This window comes from Euprymna scolopes, chromosome 13 (assembly GCF_053919585.1).
Source record: "Euprymna scolopes isolate OS-2025 chromosome 13, ASM5391958v1, whole genome shotgun sequence".
NCBI lineage: Eukaryota > Metazoa > Mollusca > Cephalopoda > Sepiida > Sepiolidae > Euprymna > Euprymna scolopes.
The window spans coordinates 77,596,079-77,622,949 of NC_136494.1; positions in this window are offsets into that span (position 1 = coordinate 77,596,079).

Here is a 26,871-nt window from a genome sequence, read left to right on the forward strand (position 1 = left end):
GTTTAGATAAAGTCTGTAATGCATCATAGATATAAGCAGTAATCTCGGAGTATATATAAGTAATGGTTTTTAAATACGACATTTAGAACACATTTTCTTCCTATTATTGTAAACGACGGATTATTGCAGACGTTAAAATGTCGGAACAAATATATGTTGTCATGTAGAACTTGTTTTTAGAACACATTTTTTCAAAGAAAAGCTATAACTTTAAAGCTTCAAAATGAATGAAAACTTAAATGTTCATAAATTAAGTAATTAATTACAAATTAAGAACGTTACACAACCCATTTACAATGTTTAGAATATGGTGGATCCCGATAAAATGTCTTATCTTTCGCCCATAGGTTGGTTGGTTGGTTGTTTGTTTTTGTTTTACGGCATATCAACCTTTTTCAGGTTATTTAATGCCGAATCTAGTTATTTTGAGGAACGATTTTTAATGGAGTATATTTTTTTTGTTAGTCAGATTCTATTTAACCCATAGTTGGGACCCTAACAGGTACTACCACTCCGGGTCAGAGTGGACCTGGGAGCAATGGCAATTAAAGGGTGGCTCCACACTCCCCAAAGCCCGCAAGGTGGGGCCTCACCATCGGATATAGTTTTAGGTCATATGAAGGACCCCCCATAGGTAGATTCCCTTTTTGATTTGCATTCTACTCATAGACCGTGTGGCTAGTAAACAACGAATTTGCTTGCATTTTACCTGGAGTTTAATCTACAAACAAAGCATATACAGAATATGCAGAATATGGCATCATTTCAACATAAAATTATTGACAGACGGTCTTTCTTAACTTTTAATACCTTTTTTTTTCATCTTGTGTCCATGTTTCACTTTCAGTGTCTTCCATACGGCATGCTTGCTATCCATCATATCTATTTCCCATTCCTCCAAATCTCTTGATATCGCATTATTCTTATAAAACACGAGATAGTGAAACAGGGGAGAAAGAAATACAGACAGAAATAAACTAATCTAAAATCTACACGTACATAAATGAAGAAATAAAACTATTTAGTATATCACACGCTGTCATGCCGATCGCTCTAACCATTCAAATATATTCCAACGTGGACATCTATTGTTGCCCACTCTAAACGTAAGCGACCATTTCTGTCTAAATCAGGGTAGATGTAACTTCGTTTTACTATCGCCGTTTCCTAATTCCCTGGAGTAAATAATCCAAAATTACTTTCAGACAGACATTTTATTTCCCACCTTTTCTGATTTACTTTACTTTTTTTTTTTTACAAAATGGCGGCTACACCACTCTTAGCTCTCAAATAACGATTTATGGCTGGAAAGTCGAAACGCCCCCCTACTCAGACGCATAAAAGAGGACATTCAAAAACGATTGTAGTCGTAGAGTATTGGATAACTGTCTGTTAGACTTTCTCTGAAAAGCCAAGATAAGGATTCTACATTAACAAGCCGTATCCGGAATAATTCAATAAAGTAAAGATTACTCAGGTAACACAGGTACGTACTAACGGTGTATGCATGTTTTACGATATATCAACCATTTTAGCGTTACTTAAAGCCGAAACGCAATACTTAATGCAAACGATGCATTGTATGTTATAAATTTAAAACTACTTCATATTTTAACAATAGTGGATAGGAAGGGTTGTAAGTTAAAATTCTAAAACTTTTAATTATTTGTGTGTTGAGTATTCGAATCAAGAGTCTTTCAGAACCGATCTAAATTACTGTGAACTAAATATCTATTCTTTCTAATCATCCAATTAGTATGCGTCATATGATTTTATCAGGCAGCATATATCATATCTTATGGTGCAAGATTACAATTACCACGGGACTAAGTTTCTTAGCAGTAATACCTTAACAGACTCTACTAGTTCCGATAAATACTGGATCGCTTTTATCTATGTACTAACTAATGAAAGATGCTACTTGATTCCGTACGTATTCCTTTCAGTAATTCTCAGTTCAAATCCTTCAACATCGTGTCTTTTGTTCTAGTACATATATCCAAACAATACTGATAAACTTGCACCTATCGAATTTGAGTTAAGAACCAAATGCAGTATTATTTTATATATATGGCGTTGTATACGTCATATATACTATGTATGAAATAATTAACACGTTCAGTTATTTAAACATCTGACACAGGCGGTCAAATAAGGTCTGATTATATCCTAATTCAATATTCTTTAGTTCAACATATATTTATTTTATGTTTTTGTTTTTTTGGAGGGGATGTTCTGTCCAAACTTTTGCTATTATCTAGCTACCAAACTTTCTTAAAAATCAGAGCGAGATTTAATGAAACTATGATTTACCTATTATTAGTTAAGCACTAGATGTTCTATAATTTTATTAACGTTCAATTTACTTTTAATAGTGCTACAAAAGTGGAGTCGTCGAACGCTGCAATATTTCGATATAAAATACACTCTATCCCTCTCTCTTAACAATGTAAATATAACTAAGTTTCATTTTTTCGATAAAAACTATCTCCTACATTATTTTTACTAAAAGTGGTAGCCATTGTTGTACACGCAAACGTGCATATTTTTGCGTAATGCTCGGAAAATACTTTTTTTTGCGCAAAATTTAAATTCGATATTCGTGTTCGGCAAACCTTGAAAACCTATAGAAAACAATTTTTTTTTTACAGAAGATTTTGTGTTGGTGTTCCTGGCTAAAAAAAACACCACCTCTTAAAAGAATAAGAGACCACCATCCAAAAATGCGACCATAAAGTGGTGCTCATTTTACAATATAAAAATGATATAGAAAAGTGATATCTCATTTTTGCAAGAATAATGTGCGACCTTAAGGGCAAATGCCACATAGTCCACTACACAATTAAATTCATTAGTTTTCTAACGAACTTTAATTGGTTAAATTCTGATCAATAGTCGCCGAGATTTCGAGCTTAAAACCTTGCTCCAAAAAGATGGTATATCTATATATGGATAAATCTATAGTTGTAGCGAAATTGAATATTTAAATGTTTATATCATTGGTCCTATGGGATGAAACTACATAATAGCATTCTTTGTTTAAAATTTTTGCACAATTGGTAAAAAGAACTTATATTTTCAAGCAAATAAAATATGCCCAAACTTGCCTACTTTTGTAAATATATATTGTCCTGGCAGACGGCTTCGGTTTTGCGGCTTCACTTGTTTCCCCTACATTTATTAGTTTTACTGCTTCGGTTGTCTCCCCTGTAAATTTTCAAGGACACAAATATATATATAGTTTTGGACTCTTTAGAGGAGAAAAATTCAACAGTTGGATGTTTTTCCACTAAGGTTATCTTCGAGAAATTTGTAGAGCTAGTTTAAGCAACAGGATTTCAAATGCTGACCTATTCAGCATGTGCTATATTGATGGTATTGCCCTTTCTCATAAAATCACAAGGGGCCAAAGTTCAATAGATTATACCTCTGCAGTCTCTAGCAAACTATTCAGCAAATGTTGGATCTAAACATTTGAAATTTTACATAAAGGACATTTAGACATGCATAAAGCTTTTAATCAGTCTTTGGACGAAAATTTGGCTGCCAAGATGTCAAAAGTGAAAGAGTTGACCAAACTCGTCCGCAATTTTGGGCTCTAAACACTTGCATTTTTATGTGGGTTATGAGCCAAACTTTTAATATATATAGATATGCATATGCACTTAAAGTTATGAACAGTACATAGGGCCCGTGCAAAGGGGGGATGAACTGCTAGTTACTGTATAGATGATTATTGAACACACACATGTATATATATATATATATATATATATATTTTTTTTATATATATATATATATATATTTTTTATATATATATATATATATATATATATTTATTTCTGTCTGTTTGTTTGTTCACAATTTGATTAATGTATACTAAATGTCCGCTACTTTACTTTAGTATGATTCTTGCAAAATATACAATTAAGAGGCCAACTCGTTTGCATATTGCAATAAAGGAAATCGATTTTACTAAATAGCGGTATGTTAGTTAATGTTTCTAACGACAGACTTGTTTTAAGTGTTCTATTTGAAATTGTTATTTAATAAACATTAAATAACAACTTAATTGATAATATATTTAATTTAATTTATTTGGAATTATTTCTGACATCTAATTTTCTAAAGACGTAGAGTTATCTCCCTCTAGAGACTTCGAAACATAAACACTTCACGAAATAAAATATTTTTGTAATATCAATAAATTTCTAGCTTTAAAATAATTCTGTGTAGACAGAAAAATGTTTATGCATTTTTTTTAAATATTCAAACTAACAAAAAACACTTATGAATAAACTGAACAAAAATTCATTTGTTTGTTTTTAATATTCTTGAAACGGCTATACATAAACTTTAACCGCTTCGGATTCAAACTTCAGCCATAATTTTAGAAACAAACAAGCCCTCCCCCTAGTCGACCTCCCCCCAAATAACCACCACCCTTCCATAAAAAAAGCAAATCCAAAATTTACTTTATTTAGAAAAAAAAAGCCAGCGGAAAAAGGTGCCTTCCCCAAAAATAATTAAAAAAACACCGCATATTACGAACACGTTTGTCTATATTTTTCGGTTGTTAGGAAACTCACTGCTATTTTTATTGAAGTAAAAGTTCGTTTGATTTATTTTGATTTATTTATCGAGGGGGAGTTTTCTTTTTAATGCACTAACAACAAAATGCTCAATATCTGAAGAAGAGTTTTCTTTTCTTTGTATCCCTCCTGCCGAAATAGGGTACCACGTCCTTCTTTTTTGGAACGATTACATTCACATGTTTTTATCCGTTCTTTTATTTTTGAAATTGTTGCCCAGGATGAAAATGATTAATATCCTTAGGTGTGGTCAAACGGAATTTCATATCAACCCGGGCAATGCCGGGTACCCATGATAGTATATATATATATATATATATATATATATATATATATATATATATATATATATATATGTATATATATATATGCCGGTATAATACTGTACAGGTCTGTAACCACAGGAACATAGGTAATCATATATGGATAGGAATACCAACGCCCATCTAAATATTGTATCAAATTCTTATCAAGCAATAAATATCATATCATTATAATTGAATTCTTTGATATGCATAATATACATATATAAGACTAGAATCAGTGAGATACCCTTATTTACAACCACCAATTTCTCTAGTCCACGCGACTATAACCCTAGATATCTAATCAGATTGGTTTCAAGTTTGCATGTTTGTAAATCTGTTTACAGATGTATGTAGTTCATCGACAGGGAGGTGTGGGAAGATGACGACATTTCATTCACGTTGACTGAGAATGGCGGAATGTTTTTCACGTCAGATTCAAATCTCACGTACGCTCTGTCAAGCTGTGTTTCCGGTTTAATGATCACTTCCGGAACAGCATTCCGAACGCACGCAAGCTGAATAAGAAGAGAAGTCATGTTTTGAATAACGGAATAGAGAGATAGAGTGTGAGAGACACACGGATAGATGAAGAGAGAAGAGAAAACGAAGAGAAAGCAACAAGTATAACAATACAATACAATGCTTAAAACATGGTTCATTTTCGTAACGTTTATGGCAACGCTATTGAAAGCAAGTAAGAGACAAGGAAAGAGAGAGGGAGAGAAATAAGCGAGAGGACAAAAATAGACAATAAAAAAATTGATAAGGAATGAAATTTAGTGACTGACAAAATATCCAGATTATGATTAATATATATATATATATATATATATATATATATATATATATATATATATATATATATATGAATAGTAAAGATAAAGATGATATATGGGAATAAAGCTAACCAAACGCATCCGCATTTTATCATAGAAGAGAATTGTCGAACTAAAACGTATTTCTCTACGTGGTTGAAACGCATAGGCATATGTGAAGCTTTCTTTTCATAAACATAATTCTATAACTTACTACTATAATACTCATGTACAAATAAAATATGATTAATATATATATATATATATACATATACATATATATATAGTATGTGTATATGTATATATATGTGTGCGTGTGTATTTATAAATATGTATAAACATATATGTGTGTACGTATATAAATGTTTATATATATGTACATATGTATGTATATATATAAATGTACACACACACACACACACACACACACACACACACATATATATATATAAATGAGTGTGTTAGTGTATTTATATATACTTGAGATATATAGTCGTGTAACAAGTGGAGCGATTAAGGGGAACCAACACCAAGAATGTAAAATAGTAAAAAAAAAAGGATGCAAGATAATAGAAGAGTGAAAAGAGATATAAAATAATAACCACGAAAAGAATAATGGAAAAAAAAGGATCGATATAATTTGTAGAAGAAGGAAATCGCCAACAGACAAGGCATTAAGAATTATAGAACAAGAAAGACAGGAAACAACAATGAACAATATAGAGAGAAATAAAGAGAGTTATGACGTAAGAGGGAGTAAAACCGAGCAAGAAAACAATTGAGGGATTAAAAATAGAAATAGACACATCTTGACAACAATTGAAAACAGCACAATCAAGATGAATCAGAAGAAAATATATACAGACGGAAATAGGTGGGGGATCAATCGTAGAGGAAAGAGAGCGAGCGAAAAAGTAGAAAACAACATAGCTCGAGAAATAGATAGACAGAGGTGGACAATGAGAATCTAATATATATATATATATATATATATATATATATATATATATATATATATATATATATATATATATATATATAAGGCCCATATCTGACTGGATACAATGCCGAGATAAAACGAGAAATATATATATATATATATATATATATATATATATATATATATATATATATATATATATTCAGAAAGTGTGAAAGAACATATATAATTATTTCCACAGCCGATCCAACGTCGCAGACCACAAGAGCCAAGAAAGCAAAGCAAACAAACTGGAAGACTCGAGTTTCGCCCTCATTTGCGCTCCTTAATAAGACACACCCGGACTCGGGATTTGGCTCTTGTGGGTTGCAACTATATATATTTATATATATATATATATATATATATATATATATATATATATATATATATATATGTGTGTGTGTGTGTGAAGAGAGATAGAGGAGGAGTGAGAAAGAAAATTTAGGAATCAAGAAAAAATGGCTGCGAAAGAGAAATAGTGTTAACGAAAGACTTCACGTAGGATTCTATCAGATGAATGACTTTGGAAATCACTCTACCGAAGATTTCCGCTTCTAACCATTTTTTAAATCGCATTCACGCTTCTCCGCTTCCATCGACAAATATTATCGCTAGTTGATTCGGTGGAAAGTATTCGAAATTTGACGCATATTGGAATCGCGTCTAATGTTATCAATTTGATAACACTCGCGTATGCACAACGTTTACAAAACAGTTAAAAACCATAAACTATATCTATACTATGACTAGAGCAATTTCATAATATCTTAGAAGGCATTGTTCCTTTTAATAAAGCTTTTTAATGAGTGAATAAGATAAGAGTTTAACCTAATCTAAAATAATCAAACATGTAGCTAGGATTAAAACTGAAGCAGTGTATAAGATCTGAGTTATGGCTTAAAGTAGTTTTAATGTTGTGAGTAGAAACCTTCAATCATTGAATCATTTGTTAATATTTCATGTAATCTGTAAATATCGTGTTATGTACTCATCGTTTAAATACCATAAATAAGTAAACAACGCCAACATCAAAAGTTCAGCTTAACTGCAATACATAAGTACTTTTCTATTAATGACTAATAATTTAACATATATATAATTATGAAACTCTCTTGACCTTTCTTGCTTGCTTGCATCTTGCCTTTGAGGATCGGGCGATTCCATCTTTAAAGAAAGGGATGACAGTTTAATTTGTATATATATATATATATATATATATATATATATATATATATATAAAGCTGAACGTGTGTGTGTGTTTGTGTGTGTGTGTGTGTGTATCTGGTCACGAATAGGCTCCTATATGGTTGACTATTTTAAAAAAAATTGATTACATATAATGATAGAAGATGTATCGAGGATCAGGAATTGGTATCTTTGATCTGGCAGAACGGTGGCTCATAAAAAATTGTGGGGTTTGCGTTCGCGCCTGACTCCCAAATATGGAAATTAAAAAAAAAACGTTACAAGGGTTTTTGATATAGATGTATATAAGAATACTTTGATAAGTATGTTTTAACTTAAATATTGATTGTATAATAAAATTGTGTGGACTGCGTTCGCGCCTGGCCTTCATAGAATGGAAATAGGCACAAACTTTAATAAGGACTTTTCATATTTATCTGTGATAATTATCTTTCAGTTTGAAGAAATATGGTACAATAAAATTATTGGGTGTTCGTTCGCGCCTGACCGCATAGAGTGGAAATATGTCACAAAGTTTCACAAGGTTTTTTTAATATAGATCCACAGAATATTTTGATAAGTGTTTCAGTGTGAACAGGTATTGAATAATAAATTATGGGGGTTATCTATTTTATTTTTACTTTCATCATATTTTGCTTTTGTTTTGATACCCCAAATTGGAAGCTATCTCTTTACAACCCTTCCTTTTCATAACCTATCAGACTTTCATAAATCAGAGTCCGTTTTCTGTAGGCTGTTTTTGAACACAGTCAACGACGGATACTTTTTGCTAGTATATATATATATATATATATATATATATATATATATATATATATATATATATATACTAGCATTTCAGCCTGGCGTTTCCCGGGTGTTTTGAGGTGTATGTGGCCAGCAAAAAAAAAAAAAAAGAGATAGTAGGAAGGCAGGCTCGAACCCGTACTGCAAGGAGGAAAGGAACGGAAAAAACATGACGTCTTTGCTGTTACGACCACCGTCAAACCGGAAGTGACGCAGGTTTTAATTATGGCTAGACAGTCGAAAGAGGGGATGACTTTAAAAATTATCGGCGAAAAAAGCGACCCCTCCCCGTAGAAAATGCCCAGTAGAAGATGTTTTTCTCTCTTTAAAAGTGAACCTGTCTGTGTGTATGTGTGTCTTTCGATATTTGTCGTTTGACGGGTCAAAATTCAAAACGATACTCATCTTGGTAAAATCCGTCGCCTCTGTTGAAAGTTTTAGGCAGACATACAAACATACATACATACATACATACATACATACATTTATATATTGGTAACTAAATATTTTCGACCCAAACCGATTAAAAAGCTTGCCCTATCTCTGAATACACTTTATGTCAAATTTTAAATATTTAGACCAGAAGTCGTCTGAGTAATTTAGTAGAGACCGCAGAGGTAAATATTTTTAACTTTGTATCCTTATTATGACCCCTTAAAGTTTATTGTTTTGTGCTCAAATCAAGTAATTAAGTTAGATCCATGTCCAAGGAACCTATATCTAAAATTTAAAGTGTTTATACCCAAAATTGTCGGAGGAGTTTAGTAGAGTTCTCAAAGTCAAAATCGTTGAACTTTGACCCCTTAACAGCAAAATTTCTGTCCAAAAACCTATCACAAAGATTTTCCCAAATCACAGTTCCCTGTATATCAAATTTCGAGTCTGTAGACTTAAAATTGACAGTTATTGCGTAGAGAAATGTAAACAGACACACAGACAGACACACAGACACACATACACACAGACACGTTCACTTTTAAAGAGAGAAAAACACGGTCGGTGTTGTCAGAGTTAAAATGTTTTCAAAAAAGACATTTCAAACTTTCACTTTACAAAGACCTTTATATAAAAATATCTGAAGAGAGCAGAACAAGGCTTGAAACGCGTTATAAAAATATTTAAAAAAATGATAACAGTCTGAAAAACCTACCATTGTTGATGGCTACACTCTTTTAAATATACATTTATATATATATGCATATATATATATATATATATATATATATATATATGCACACATAAAGAGAGAGAGATAGTAAGAAAGAAAGATAGGGAGAAATAGGAAAAGTTTACGATGAAAATAAAATTGATCCAACTACACTATTTTTAATGAATTTTTGATTGATCCTAAAATATTATGATTCATTCATGTCAATCGATTAATATACACCAGTAAGAATCTGAATACCAAGCATAGCTACATGAGTTAAACTGCATAAGAACTTTTTTTAATGTACTAAAAACAATGGTACGGTTCATTACTAAAGACAGCTATATATCATTCAACCAATTTCGAGACAAAGCGAAACAGACTGTCTCAAGTAGTTTTATGAAGACTTTTAAGGTTACGTCATGCCCGAAAGTAAGAGCTTTATTTGTATTCAAGCCCTTTAAACGAAACTCAACGGAACCATGTAACTACGGCCAGGGAATTTCTTTCACTTAATTGTTATGATTTCAAGGGGAATGTAAGCGTATTGGGTATCTATGTGCACAATTCCGCTATCTGTTAAATTATCTGTCTGTCTTTCTTTCTCTGTCTTATTATTTCGTACAGGCTACAAAAAGAACCTGGGTTCAAGATCACATGGGTTGATAATGGTGTATAAATATAGCAGTAAGACATGCATATATTTCAATGCGGCGTATCCATAATATTTGAGCGACTGCATTAAGTGGTTTAAGTTTACAGATACAAAATGAACACTTAAACGAAGAATTGAAATTGCTAGAAAATGTAAATATACTTGATGGCGATTTTGCAATAATTTTTTTCAAATCTAATATAGAAAACGCTATATGTCTGTCCGTCCCTTTGTCTGTCTGTCTGTCGCCATATTTTCAAAGTGTATCTCTTCCAGAAACTAAACGTCGCAGGGCGGCGCTAGAGGTCTCAAATGATGGGATTTTTATGGGTCTTTGGCCGGTTAAAATAGTTTTTAAGGGGTCAAAAAGGGGTCGAAATTGAAAAACAAATTTAATACATTTTTTACATTCATCCTAGTCTATATTTAATTTTTAATTTTTAATCCATTCATATGCGTATCACGTTGGTACAGTGGTGACGTCACCAGTTTTGCTGTTGGTTTCAATTCTAGCTGATATCACCCAAATACGGTTTTTTACTCATGAAATAACGACTCTATAATAATATATACGAAATCTGGACAAATTAAAATATCATATTTAAGCGTATTTTACGACTGGCCAAAGCCGCCCCCACCGCAAGTCTAATATATAAAAGGAAGTATGTCTGTCTGTCTGTTTATCTGTCTATCTCTGTCTCTCTCCATATTTTCAAACTTTCTCTCCTAAACTAAAATTCGCATAGCGGCACCCAGGTCATCAAATGCTTGGACTTTTATTGACCGTTTTTTGTGTGTCCTTACCCGGAAAAATAGTTTTTAAGTGGTTCAAAATTTAATAAATCGGTATACATTTGGTATATTCGTCTTACTTTATTTTTTTTATCAAATCATATACCTTACTTTATTTTTTATCAAATCATATACCTGTCACGTTGGTACAGTGGTAACGTCACCAGCTTTGTTTGCTGCAGCTTTGCTTTCGGCTTCGATTCTAACTGATGGCACCCAAATACTTTATTTTTACTTTTAAAATAACGACTCTATAATAATATATAGTAAATCTGAACAAATTAAAATACCATATTTGAGCGTATTTTACGACCAGACAAAGTCGGGCTACACCGCGCTACTAGTTTATAGAATACACTAATTTTCTAATGTAATATTTTATTATATTATAAGTTTTACTTTAATAGAGTATTAAATGTCTCTACAAGTTTACTATTAGAAAACGTATTAGACCTTTTATTCCAAATTTATCTTGGCGGTTTTTATAATTCAAGGCAAATATTGCTTTGTAAAGTTTTCCTACGCAAGGCATCACGTTCCAGAGAATTTTGAAAAGAAAAAGGAACGAAAAGAGTTCATTGTAATTCAGGTAAAAGTATGTCTAGACATTTTATCGTGTTTTTACTGTAACACAATGTCTCCAGTCGTTGCGTTCGCCAACAACTCTATTAAAAATCGTTAGAAAATACTTCCCTTCGAAACATTGTTTGCATACAAATTGATTAATTATATGTTTACTTGTAGTTGTGCACACACATATATTCGTATGTAGTATGTTTTGTGTGACTTTATACACACAAACACACACACATATATATGTATATACTGAGAGAGAAAGGGAAATAGGAAACATTTAGGATAAAAAATGAAATTGATTATATTACAATATTTTTAATGAATTTGTGATTGATCAAAAATATTGTAATTCATTCAATTTATTTTTCTTCATTGATGTTTTGTAGTTCTCTAACTACTCTAGTATATTGGTATTATCTTGATTGATTCCAATTTTTAGATAATATTTATGTTTATGTTTGCAATTATATATATATATATATATATATATATATATATATATATATATATATATATATATATATATATATGCAGTATGGATTCAAGCAACATATTTTAATTACGCAAATATTATTATGATCATTGACGCAGCATATTTTAATTCAGGTAAACATTATTAAATTATACCTTAATTGTTATATTTGGGCTAGTGAATATACGTTCCATTTGAGATTTATTGCTAAAATACAGAAACGTATTGCTTTTGATTAGTCCTACTGTTTTTACTCTTTCAATATGTGTCTCATATACGTGATTTTACTAGTTTCAGTATTTTCTTCCCATAAAATATTTTGATTGTTGATTCCTTAGTTGGAAAGAATGTTAAACTGAGAAAAGGTCAATTCAAATTTGGAAGGCCAAATTGCTTCAGAAACAGTACAATTTCCAAAATTTGGCTTTATAAAGAATAATCTTGTAACTTCCTCTTATGTAACCTAGTTTCGCATATAATAATAATAATAATAATAATAAGAAGAAGAATCATAATAATAATAATAACAATAAGATTACTAATAATATGATTATTGTTGTAATAGAGTAAGAACAGAAATTGTAATAAGTTCGGCGTACCGCAGATCTTTATTGAAGAATTTTGACTTACAATGATTTTTCTCTCGTAGAAAAAAGCCAGCAAATCATTCCTAAAAATTGTGAATCGGTGATGGCAGAAATAAAATGTTTTCCACAAACTTTTACCTAAAAAACTTTCATATGAAAATATCCGAAGAGAGCTAAACGAGACGTGAAACGCGCTATAAAAATATTTTAAAATACGAAAAATATGATAAAAGTCTGAAAAACTTACAATTGTTAAAGGCTACACTCTTTAAAATATGCAATTATTTATCTCGTTGAAACCATGCAACCAACACTTATATATATATATATATATATATATATATATATATAATTCAAACACGGTAGTGTTTGAATATATGGTTATGTGACAGGTTTAGTCATTAATGAATGCTTTAAAGCTTCACAGCTCACTCATTTTCCGAGCGAATTCTAAACAATTATTACAGTTTATAGATCACCTTCCCAACTATATTGTGAAAAAAATCTTACATTTTCATTCAGTAAAACAAAAGTTCTGATAAATTTTCTGGTGTTCAAAATCGTGAAACGATGTAATGAAGTAGGCGACGCTTTTTATGACTGGTTTCCGTAGCAACCATGTCGCTTCAGCGACTACTGTTGCTACTAATTCACAATTCGCGGAGATACCACTAACAAGATAAACAGAGAGAATGGAAGCATTAAAAGGAGATAATTGGGGGGATTTTATTGAAAGTAGACGAATATCTTACATTGTTATTACATATGTGTTTATAGGGGAAAATATAAGACTGACATTAAACAAGTGGATTTATTTGAAGCCTGGAAAAATCATGGATTACGAAAGAAAAATGCGAGCATGAAAAGATATATTGTTGAGCTTAAACATGGAAACGTAAAGGACTAGTTGTTTTAACTGAAAAAGAAAAGGGACAAGATATTTTAGTAAAAAATATAATAAATTTATGACTTTAAATATTGCAGTTTTAACAATTTTTTAAAAATTTAGTTTATAACATTATATAATCAATTTTTAACGCTGCAATATTTTATGTTATAAATTTATTATATTTTTTATTTTATCTTGTCCTGTTCTTTCTACTTTTAGTAACTAGTCTTACTTCTCCATGTTTAAGCTTAACCATATTACTTTTCATACTCGCATTTTTCTATTGTAATATATGTATATAAATTCTGGTGAATTTTTATATATGACTGTTTCGTAAGATTTTTTTTATTTTGTATCTATACAACGTTTTGAAAAAGGGTATTTTATAACTATTCAATGGAGTTTTCGGCATATGGTTGTGGAATTTTCTTATAGTAAAAACACGATAAATTGTCTAGACATGCTCTTACCTGTATTACAATGAACCGTTTTCGTAGCTTTCTTTGTATAATTCGCAATAACATGTTGCCTGTCTAGAAAAAAAAACAATCAGTGAAAGCCGTATTTACCTTGAATTATAAAACGTTAACACGGTCAATTTTATATAAAAGATCGTAAATTAATTCATGCCCCCTCTCTCTCTCTAATATATATATATATATATATATATATATATATATATATATATATATATATATTGTTATTATAAACTTTTTAGAAGTCGGAATATTTAGGTGCTAAGTCTGCGATAGGTTAAAGTTAATATATTTTTCTTTCCAGGAATTTAAACTGCATTCTTTATTTTTATTTTTGAATTTTCTTTTTTATTCAAAGATTCTTTACACTATATATAATGTCCAGTCCAGCGCGGCCTGAGCCGAGATTGAATTCACTACACGAGTTTGTAGTGTTATTCAAACTTTGTCAGTAACTAGATACTTGATGCTTCGCCAGGGCTATCAAGGGTATTTTTTTTAATCGTAACGCCATCACTAGATGGGGTTCCTAGCACGGTTTAAGTGAGTCTCATCTACCCTCGAGAGAAGGATAGACTGCGCCAGTTTCTCAACCTGATGCGGTCTATCCTTCTCTCGAGGGTAGATGAGACTCACTTAAATCGGGGTACATACAGCGCTCGCCTTCCCAAATGGTCACCTATCTGGTACTGACCAGGCTCAACGTTGCTTATATATATATATATATATATATATATATATATATATATATATATATATATGTGTGTGTGTGTGTGTATACGGTTTTGTCACGCTTGAATATAAGAATGGGAAGCAGGGGAAGCTTATATTGAAAAAGAAATTAATTCAAAGTTATAACGGATATACTCAAACTGATACAACTTAAGATATAATGTTGGAACCAGTTATACAGTTTCAGTTTTATTGATCCAATCCATTTGTGTATATATATATATATATATAACCATACACATATACATATGCTTTTATACAATATTTTACATGTACAAGTTTCTTATTTGCGTTATGCGGTCAGATGGTGTGTCAGTAATGCTATATTTCATGATGTCCCCCCTTCGTCATGCGTGTGTTCGACTTTTAAACTTAAATTTCTTCTTAAAAAGTCGGGTTAATTTTATCCTTTCTACTTATTACCTTACAAATAATGGAATGTGTTCCGATGAACTTACATCACTTGAGTCCCCCCTCGACGTACATATTCCATAATCGACGAGCAACAGAATCCCAACCATTCACTCTTAAGACCCACAGATGCTGCAAACATTTCTACTCTAACATTTCCTTGGACGACCAGACTTCAAAATACCTTCCTAGTCCCTTGCTTCCCTTACTCTACTAATTTACAGAAGTTTAAATGTAATTTGAACAAATATATCGCTGCTTAACACTCCAAAATCTTCTATTTGACAGGCATAAATAGTAACTTCGTATGTTCCAAGTGGCAATATGTCTTTTTTGGGGTAAAAGTAATAAAAATAGGACGTAGAAAAGACACCTCATACTATTCATTTTAAATAATATATTTTAATAATTATTCCTGATTTTCTATTTTTTTTTTTACAACAGAGATTTTTCTTTTTTTTTAAAGAATCATTAAAAGATTTCCCTTTTATTTTGATGCAACCATAACCATAATGACGATCTCCGCTGAATTCGTCAAAATTGGAAGTATTTGCAAATTTTCGCCATTGCCTTGTAGATGCCTTGGAAAAGGCAAATATAAAGGAAGTAAAAACTGACAACAATCAGGGTCGGCTCTGAGTGTATCGGCTTGCCTTCTTGTCGGACTTTGTCTGCAACGCCGAGAGGGGAACCTTAGTAACTGGGCAAACCTAGTTTTACTTATCACCCGGCGCCCATGGCTGTACCTGGAGAGTAACTCCAAAAGACTGTATAGTCACAGCAGGCACTTTGGTGCACTAGACTAGATGCAGAACACCATTATCTCACGAGATAGAAGGTTATCATCATCATTATCATTAGATTTTTACTCTATTTTGTTTATACAAAATATGGAAAGAGACAAGTGGTTCTTTTACCAACCCATATATAGTAACAATACTCCAAGCATAGGCGAATTGCGGCTTTGTTAATACGGAGAACATTCTTTGGTTTGAATAATTTTATTTTAACGCGGTAGAGGGAGCTGCCTTTTTTTTGCAAGACTTTGACAATGTCCTCAATTTACTTGTTCCAATACCACATCATGTTGCCCTTGAATGATACGCCGAGAAAATTGAACGATGTTAATTGTAGTGCTATGTGACAGTAGTTTAAGAGTTTATCGGTTAAATATTAACCCACATACAAACGTACGTACATTGATATACTCTTTTATATATATATATATATATACATATATATATATAACTATTTCATTTATTCACATAAATTTACTATACGAAAGTATAGATTTATGCGTAAACTTTAAGTATTTACTTCAAAAGTGCTCGATACGTAGGTAGAGCTAGTTAGTAATTTATAAAATATATATGGCGATTAAGCTACACTGGATATTCTGCGTTTCATCCAACTATAGGATTCGTCATGAAACGCAGAATATCCAGTGTAGCTTAATCGCCATATATATTTTATAAATTACTATATATATATATATATATATATATATATATATATATATATATATATATATATATATATATATATATATATATAATCAATATTGGTAAGATTTCAGCCACATTAAAGTAAACTAAAGTAAATACAACCTATACTATAATACTTTACGCATCGCAGCATTACATGTTGACATGTTTATGCACATGTAGATGTAGAGTTTTACATGCGGAAACTATTTGAAACATTTGAATATTTTTATGAATGTTAGTATCATAATTATGTCTGCAGAAATCCTTAAACTAATCTACTGCAATTGAAATATGTTCTACAGTTACTAACTCATATATAATCTATATTCCGAAAGATTTAAAATGATCTAAGTTATCTGAATTTCCACAAGGGTTCCAAGCAGTTTCTCATCTTTTTGTATGAGACTAAATTAAATTAAACGTAGCGAATATTTCACCGTCTTTCGCATAACAGCTGTGTCTGTTTATAGGTTTTATATATTTGTATAAAGAGGATTCCGTCTATTACTAATTAACCTATCTTTATGAATTTCGTAATACAATTCCTATGGATATAAAGTCTAAGTGTAAGTTATATTTACTTGGAGTTAGTTTAATGAAAATGGGGTAACATTAATAGAAGCACTTCGCTAAAACTAAGTTTCGATTTTTTGAAACTGTAACACTCAGTATTATGTATTAATTAATAAATATTTGTCTTAATTTATTTTATTTAAAAAAAAACTATATTAACGGCTGTGTAATGGAGTATAATAATGAGATAGCCTTGTATTTTGTTTAATAAAAAATATCAGAATTGAATTCAGTTTGATCAATAGTCATTAAATATGAATAAAGCAAGATATTTTGAACTTACTTTTTTAATACCTATAAAGAATGCACCTTTTAATCTTCGACCCTTTTCTAGAAATAAAAAAATGTAATCAATTTGCATGAAAATTAGATCATAATTCAGAGACAAGTTGTGTATCATTACATTTTGAGTGTAGTCTTTTTGAAGAGTCGTGCAATTGAAGCGATACTGTTCTCTTCGGGAAATTAATTTTGCTACATCCGTTAAAGGTATATTTCTAGTAAGTCAACATCCTTTCAACCAAGGCTAAGATGAAAACAGTCTAGCTCTCTGTTCGATTGATTTAATCCCGAATACACACAGCTACATACAATCCTATCACATCTTGATCGTCCAACTCTAACGTTTGTTCCCTAGGGTTCACAGAATTAAGATAGTTGTGGAACACCCGGTGTCCCAAGGGAAGAACCGATTCAATTCATTAACGCATTTAATAAAGTTAAGTGAAGCCGACGTCCGCCTCCCTTCAAAAATTGATTGATTCTTCCGTTTCGCTAACACCTTTCATCTTTACAGACACTTTAGATTAAACGCAGAACATCATTTATTTGATTTTTATTTCAGGCATTAATCAAAGACAAGAGCTTTGCAAAGAAACGTTAACAAAATTCTACATGACATAGGCTATTGACCCTAACAGATGTTACTTGTTTGGTCACTATACGGATATATATATATATATATATATATATATATATATATATATATATATATATATATATATATATGTGTGTGTGTGTTTGTATATGTATATATATGTATATATATATATATGCTGGTATATGCATATATGTGTGTGTGTGCATATATGTATATATATGTTTGTATATGCATATATACGTGTGTGTATATGCATACATATATGTTTGTATATGCATATATGTGTGTATATGTATATATATGCTTGTATATGTACATATATGTGTGTATATGCATATATATGTGTGTGTATATGTATATATATATGTGTGTATATATAGATATATATGTGTGTGTATATGCATATATATGTGTATGTGTGTGTATATGCATATATATGTGTATATGTGTGTATATGTATATATATGTGTATATGTATATATATATGTGTGCATATGTATATATATATGTGTGCACATGTATATATATGTATATATGTGTGTATATGCGTATATATATTTGTTTATGTATATGTAAATATATGTATATGTAAATATATGTATATGTATATATATGTATATATGTATATATGTATATATATATGTGTATATATGTTTGTATGTATATATATGTATATATATGTATATATGTATATATATATGTGTATATATGTTTGTATGTATATATATATATATATATATCGCGTGTCAGGAAGCGATGAAAGGAAATCACATAAAGTGCTCGATCGCTAACGTGAGAGCTGAAAATGCGAATATTTATTTAAAAACTATTTATACATATTAAAAATTTGAACCAGCGGTTTCATTGTATTAAACCAGCCATCTGTGGCTGATATGAAATCAATACAACTCATCAGCGTCCTTGGGAAAGCAAAACAAACGGAAAATGAACAAACAGGGAATATATATATATATATATATATATATATATATATATATATATATATATATATATGATAATGTTTTTATGGATACAAAATTTAAATATTGCTATTACGAAGGGAAGACTTTTATGATTCATGATTAAAAGTAAATTGTATATATATAAATATAGATATATACATATATATTCCTTTAATCTTCTCTCCAAAAATGGGGAAAAGGGGAACAGGAGAGGAAAGAAAGAGAAATGGGGAGCCAGCTGACCGTTTTCGAACCTCGCTTCTCAAAGCTGTATCGAGGGAATTTTTAAAACAAAGAATGAAAAAGCGATTAAAATTGCGGTTTATTCAATTTATGGGGAGAAAAAAGTCGGAAAACGATTAAAATAAAACAGCGTTATGGGCGAATACCCTATAGATAAATCAAGTTCAAATCTAGGAAGCATTCTCTTTGCTTGCAAAGGGAAGGTTTTCTCAGTCGAACGTGAATAGTCTCCAAGATCTTAAGGTGATATAGTGAATGAGCACGACTAAGAATAGAAAAAGAGTCTATGCTGCACAAGAGGTATTTTCTGAATTTGAAATCCTCAATGCCCAAGCGGAGAGGCTTGCACCAGTCTCTAAAACCAAATCCAGGCATCTCAAGGCAAAATTGAATGACATTGCTCACAGTTACGTCTGTACACCAGTGTCGGATTCTGAGTTTTAATGGCGGAAAGAGCATGTTGAAGTTATTAAAACCCTACGACAAGACCCATCATTAGTCATTACTAGACCAGATAAAAGGTCAGGGGTCGTTATACTAAATCATCATGAGTACGTTGACAAGATGTCAGTAATACTAGATGACAAAGACAAATTTGAAAAATTGGGCCCAGTCGCAACTCATGATTCAACCGCCTCCTTGGAAACCAAATTTCAAAAGAAACTGGTCAAGTGGGTCAAAAACGGTGTACTTCCGACGGACGTAGCTAGTGAGATAAGACCCTCTGGATCTATCCGCCCAAGGTTTTATGGTCTCCCTAAAACCCATAAAGCGGATATCCCATTAAGGCCCATTCTCTCCATGGTAGTGCCATCGCAACACAAGGTCTCAAAATGGATCTTTGACATTTTACAACCTGTTTTACAACATTATAGTAAATATTGTCTTAAAGATTCATTTTATTTTGCTGATTTTATTAAAAAGTCTATGATTGTTAATAGATTTATGTGCTCTTATGACATTAGCAATCTTTTTACCTGTGTTCCTGTTTTGGAAACTATAGATATCTGTGCAGAATTTTTATATCGAGGCCGGATATAACCTCCTCCTATTCCTGAAAATCTCTTTATTGAACTTATGAAATTTGTCACGACATCTGTGGAATTTAGTTTCAACAATATTATGTATCGGCAAAAAGATGGTGTGCCCATGGGGTCAGTACTTGAACCGACCATGACGAATATTTTTGTGGGGTTCTATGAAGAGCGCTTTCTATCTGGACCCATAAAACCATTAGTGTACTTCCGATATGTTGACGACACATTCTGTTCATTTAATAACCAAACGGAAGCAAACACCCTTTTCTCCTTACTCAATGGAATGCATCCCGCGTTAAAATACACCAATGAGGGAGAGTGCAACTCATCCATAACTTTCCTTGATGTATTGGTAACAAAACGCCATCTAGTTACCATACATCTATATACCGTAAACCAACATTTACAGGTTTGTACACTCGTTGGGAGTCATTTTTCCTAAAACACGTAAGATAAATCTAATTTGAACCCTAACACATCGTGCCCTTATGATTTGTTCCAAATTAAAATTAGATGGGGAATTTGAAACAATTACGGATACTTTATCCAAAAACGGGTACCCACTAAATGTGATTAGGTTAGTTATTCAAAGGAAATTGGCTGAATTCTCTCGAATTAAAGAGAATATAGTAGCCAAATGTCCAATTTATCTTCGTTTACCTTGGTTGGGTACAGTAAATGAGAAATTTGCCAAACAAATAAGTTCAGCAGTTCATGGATGGTATTTTGCTGCCAATGTGCTACGAGAACTTTATCACCATTTTCTCGAAAAGACGTTCTACCTCACCGCGATAATAGTAACGTTATTTACAATTTTAAATGTAGTTGCGGTGCCAATTACTTGGGTCGAACGACATTAAAATTAGATGGAAGAATCCAACAACATGTACCCAGTAAAATTAGGAAAGGAACCTACCGGGCAACGGATGTTGTTACTAACACATACGGGTCTTCAATTACTGATCATTTACTTAAAAAACCGTCTGTGCAGCAAACTTTAGCACGGACTCTTTTTCTATTCTGAGTCGTGCCCATTCACTATATCACCTTAAGATCTTGGAGACTATTCACGTTCGACTTAAAAAACCTCCCCTTTGCAAGCAAAGAGAATGTCTCCTGGGTTTGAACGTGATTAATCTCTAGGGTATTCGACCATAACGCTGTTTTATTTTAATCGTTTTTCCACTTTTTTTTTCTCCCCGTAAATTGAATAAAACACAATTTTAATCGCTTTTTCATTCTTTGTTTTAAAAATTCCCTCGATACAGCTTTGAGAAGCGAGGTTCGAAAACGGTCAGCTGGCTCCCCATTTCTCTTTCTTTCCTCTCCTGTTCCTCTTTTTTCCCCTTTTTGAAGGGAATGTATACACACACACACACACACACACACGCACACACACACACACACACACACACACATATATATATATATATATATATATATATATATATATACAAATTTACTTTTAATCATAAAAGTCTTCCCTTCCTAATTGCAATATATATATATATATATATATATATATATATATATATATATATATATATTTCTAGTCATCCAAATACAGTCCTGTTCCGTTGTATCACAACTCATCAGTGCATGTAGACTAGCACCTCGCCCAAACCATGTATTGAACCTACTAGCATCGCGTCGAAAGTCGGCAGTTCTATTCATCGCCCTCGGGAGCGGCGCCCGTAAATAACCTCCACAAATGTCTATTTTAAACGAACATTCGTCCATTACATTATAGTGCTCAAACCGCTTGTTCACAAATAAACAGCTAGCCTCGCATTTTCAGCCAATTAAGTAAGATTAGGTTGGATTACTTACGACAATGCTCTACCAAAAGAAAGGGGCACATATATATATATATATATATATATATATATATATATATATATATATATATATATATATTTCAAAATGAGCGCAATCGAAGTAATCATTAGAAAAGCCAGTTTGCAAGCGATCAAAAAAAAATTGGAGATTAAGTCACTTATTAATTGAATTACGCTCATTTTGCGTTTTTAATTTAGTTGCTTTGCCAGTAAGACGAATCGAACTACTGCTTATAAGAACATTGACTCTTATGACCATTTTGTATTTTGGAGCAACTGAACCCTTGAATATACTTTCATTTGCATTTAAAAAAAAATTCTTTTTTTCATTTTTCACTTCTTTTCTCCATTTCACGAAATCTGTACACTAATGTTTTTGCATATGTGAGTAGTTTTAATATAATGCAGTTTCACTTGATGACGATACCAGCAAATTGATGGCATTGGTCTAATAATTTGTCGCTAATAACCTTCTCACGATGAAAAAAACGCATTCTTTGAAACTCCGCGGATTAATGGAAATCTTTATATTTCGAGTGTCTTGCAAAACAATAAATTCTTGTACATGATAATTTACAATTATTTATTGTATTTATATTTATATATATATATATATATATATATATTATATAAAATGCTCCCTATCTTAGGTGTAGCATTCGGGAAGAGATATATAAATTACCATTAGCGTATGAAGCGATGCTCTTTGTGTAAACAAATTGAGCTTAGCTACTTTAGACGATGTCAAATCATTGTTAATTCACAGCCCGCATAGCAGCATTCGTATGACCCAAGGGTCAGAAGCCCCAACTGCTATTTAGACGATCAGGTTTCGATCCTGGCTTGAGGTAGTTGCGAAACAGTACTGTATGTGGATGACTATAATGCTCCCTTTATTAGGTTGAGCATTTGGGAAGTGATATACAAATTACCATTAGCGTACGAAGCGATGCTCTTTGTGTAAACAAATTGAGCTTAGGTACTTTGTACAATGATGAGCAGTGAAGCAACGAGACAGCACTGTATGTGGATGACTATATATATATATATATATATATATATATATATATATATATATATATATGTGCCCGCGTACCATCCAATCGCAACATTAAACTGGGTTCCATGATCATAAGAGGCGATCGTAACCTATATTTTCTCGTGGTTTCATTCTTATTATTTATTCTGAAATTTTAAATCTATATATCAATAAAAATGAAATTGTCTGTCTATGTGTGTGTGTGTGTACATTCCCTACCATACTTCACTGTCAATTTTCAGTCTACAAAATCGATATTTGACATCAGTGGTATAGAGATTTGGAAAAATCTTTTTAATCGATTTCTGACTAGAAATTTGGCTGTCAAGGGGTAAAAAGTTCAACGATTTAACTTTTGAAAACTTTACTAAACTCTTTCAGTTTTGGGTCTAAACATTTAAAATTTAACATGAAGTGTATTCAGATATGCAGCAAGCTTTTCAATCAGATTTTGGGCGACATTTTGTGATGCTAAGAGGTTAAAGTTGAAAAAGTTGACCATTGCAGACTCTACCAAACCCCTCTGCGAATTTTGAGTCTTAACACTTGACATTTTAAATGAAGGTTACCTGGACATTAGCCAAACATTTGACTATATATATATATATATATATATATATATATATATATATATATATATATATATATATACAGTTATGAACAGTACATAGGGCCCGAGCAAACCCGCGCTGAACTGCTAGTAGATACTAAAATAGGAATATTAACAGATTATTATAATTGCTTTCTAACGTCATGAATCACTTCCACCAGCTTTAACTACTTGTTCAACTATTAACGTTTCATCGGAATTACCTGTATTCAGGGTACAAACACCGGTTACTGAAAGACTTTCACAACATCAGATTCCACAGTCTTGTTATTGATCTTTGTGACATTATACAGTTTTACATAAACGCCCTTCGATTTGATTTGTTTTACTAAGCTTAATAAGTTCCCGATGAAAAGCAGATCGGGTTGATACTTTGGTAAAATCTGGAAATTTACAGTTCATCTGTTTTAAACAATGACAGTCTTGTTTTTTTAATTTTTTAGATGCGGATTTGTTATTCGTCATATTTGGAATTTTCTAAACTTTAGAATGTTAGAAGCTCAATCCTTAGTGTTGGTAACCGAAAGTATTTAGGACTTCTATCCGGTTATGGCTGAGAATAAAAGAGCATGCTACCCCGTGGATTAAATAATGGTTTCGTTTGAAATCTCGTGCAGAGACTTGTAAAAAGTGATATTCTCATATCGGTTCAAGGTTCAATCCCCAGTGTGTGCGACTGAGAAATACAATTGCGAATTACTTAGGATCTCTATCCAGTCATGGCTGACGGAACAAGAGCATGCTACGCCCGTGAAGAAAATTAAAAGAAACGCTCGAAATTCCCGAGTTCGACGGAAACATTCCCGAGTTCGACAAGATACACCTGAAGAAGGTCAGAGGTTACATCGACCGAATGTTGTGAAAATCACACTCAAGATGAAAACAGTAGTCCGATGAATCCAAATAATACGAATAGCCAGTCCTCATCTAAAAAAAAATCAGCAACGAAGACTCCAAATAACACGAATGATCGTCTTTATTTTAAATAATAGCGGTGGTTTTACATTTTGCATTCTTGCATGATGAGTTTTTCAGTAAAGTAACGAAACACCTAATGTAAATGCGGGGATTGGTACTTTCATAAATTTGGAAAAGGTGTTGTCTTTTAGTTTTCACATCCCTATGCGATGTTTCTGGGTCGAATCTATCCGTCTAACACCTATGATTGGATAGTATTTGACTTTAAAGTATTTTTCTCAGACACATAAACACAATGTTAACAAATCTATATAAATAAAACAATAGATTCATATATATATATGTGTGTGTCAATGTGAAAATATTTAACCGATAAACTCTTAAACTACTGATGAAATTAAATTAACAGGAAATAGTAATCATACAACAATATTGATTAATGACGAGTAAAAGCTGTGTTGGATGAATAAATACCGTGTACAGAAGACGAAAATTTGACATGCAAAATGTTCATTTCAATTTGCAGACATTTCTATTAGTTTGTGCATGCAATTTGATAACGAATTATATATTAATCAAATATTACTGCGCATTAAAAATGTATGTTACATTTATTTATGAGAAATAATATATTTCAAGTCATATAGATTATCGAAGAATTTCTGAAAATGATCAATGCCTCGCAAACAAATTATTTTATTTTATTCTTATACCAAACGCCATTTAACTCAGTTTCATTTATATCTAAGGATGCATATCTAGTCTAAGTTAATTTTTTACATGAATCCTCCAAATATATAATTTATATCTATCTATCTATCCATCTATCTATCTATCTATCTATCTATCTATCTATCTATCTATCAATCTACATACCGATCTAATTAACTATCTACGTATATTTATATAAATTTATATATATATATAAATATATATATTTATATATATATATATATATATTAATTTATCTGTTTGTTTCTTAATTCAAATTTGAAAACAACACACGTGAACAGATAATCTCATAATAGTTCATTCTGTAAGAAATTGATCTTTGAACTGGATATTTTAACGTAATTTAAATTGCATTCATAAAATGTGAACTCAATATGTATATATATATATATATATATATATATATATATATATATATATATATATATATATATATATATATATATATATATATATAAGGTGTTATATATATAAGGTGTTATATATATATATATATATAGATAGATAGATAGGTGTGTATGGATGTGTTTGCATGAGTCGGAAATAAACCATTTAATGCAACCAAATTAAATTGATATATATATATATGTGGGTATATATTATAATATATATATATATATATATACATACATATATATATACGTGTATGTATTATAAATTTATATTTATATAATCGTTTTGTTTAAATATATAAATATATTCATAATGTTTAAGCCATATATTTAGTAAAAGTCTAGCTTCCTCAGGCCATCGCGAAGATACTGAAAAGATTTAGGAATTGTCTTCAAATTGAGGGTTTCTGTAGAAAGTTTTGGGGAAATAATTCGCAGATTAATCCTATATTATGAAAGTGGCGTTCTGTAGTTGTTACAGACAAGTACTCTTAAGGCTGTTTTGTTCAAGAAGAAAGCACAAAAATAACCATAGGCTTTAACTGTTCCCAGTCGGTCTAGATAAATTCTTTCTACTTGTCTTTCCGGTTGGAATATAGAAACTATGTTTCCACTTTCTATAAGTCTTCGTAAAAATTCAACTACATTTCATTTTGTGCAATTTTTATTATAGGTATTACACGTCAATTAAATAATATTCCCCAAATTTAAGTTTCTTTTGAACAATTAAA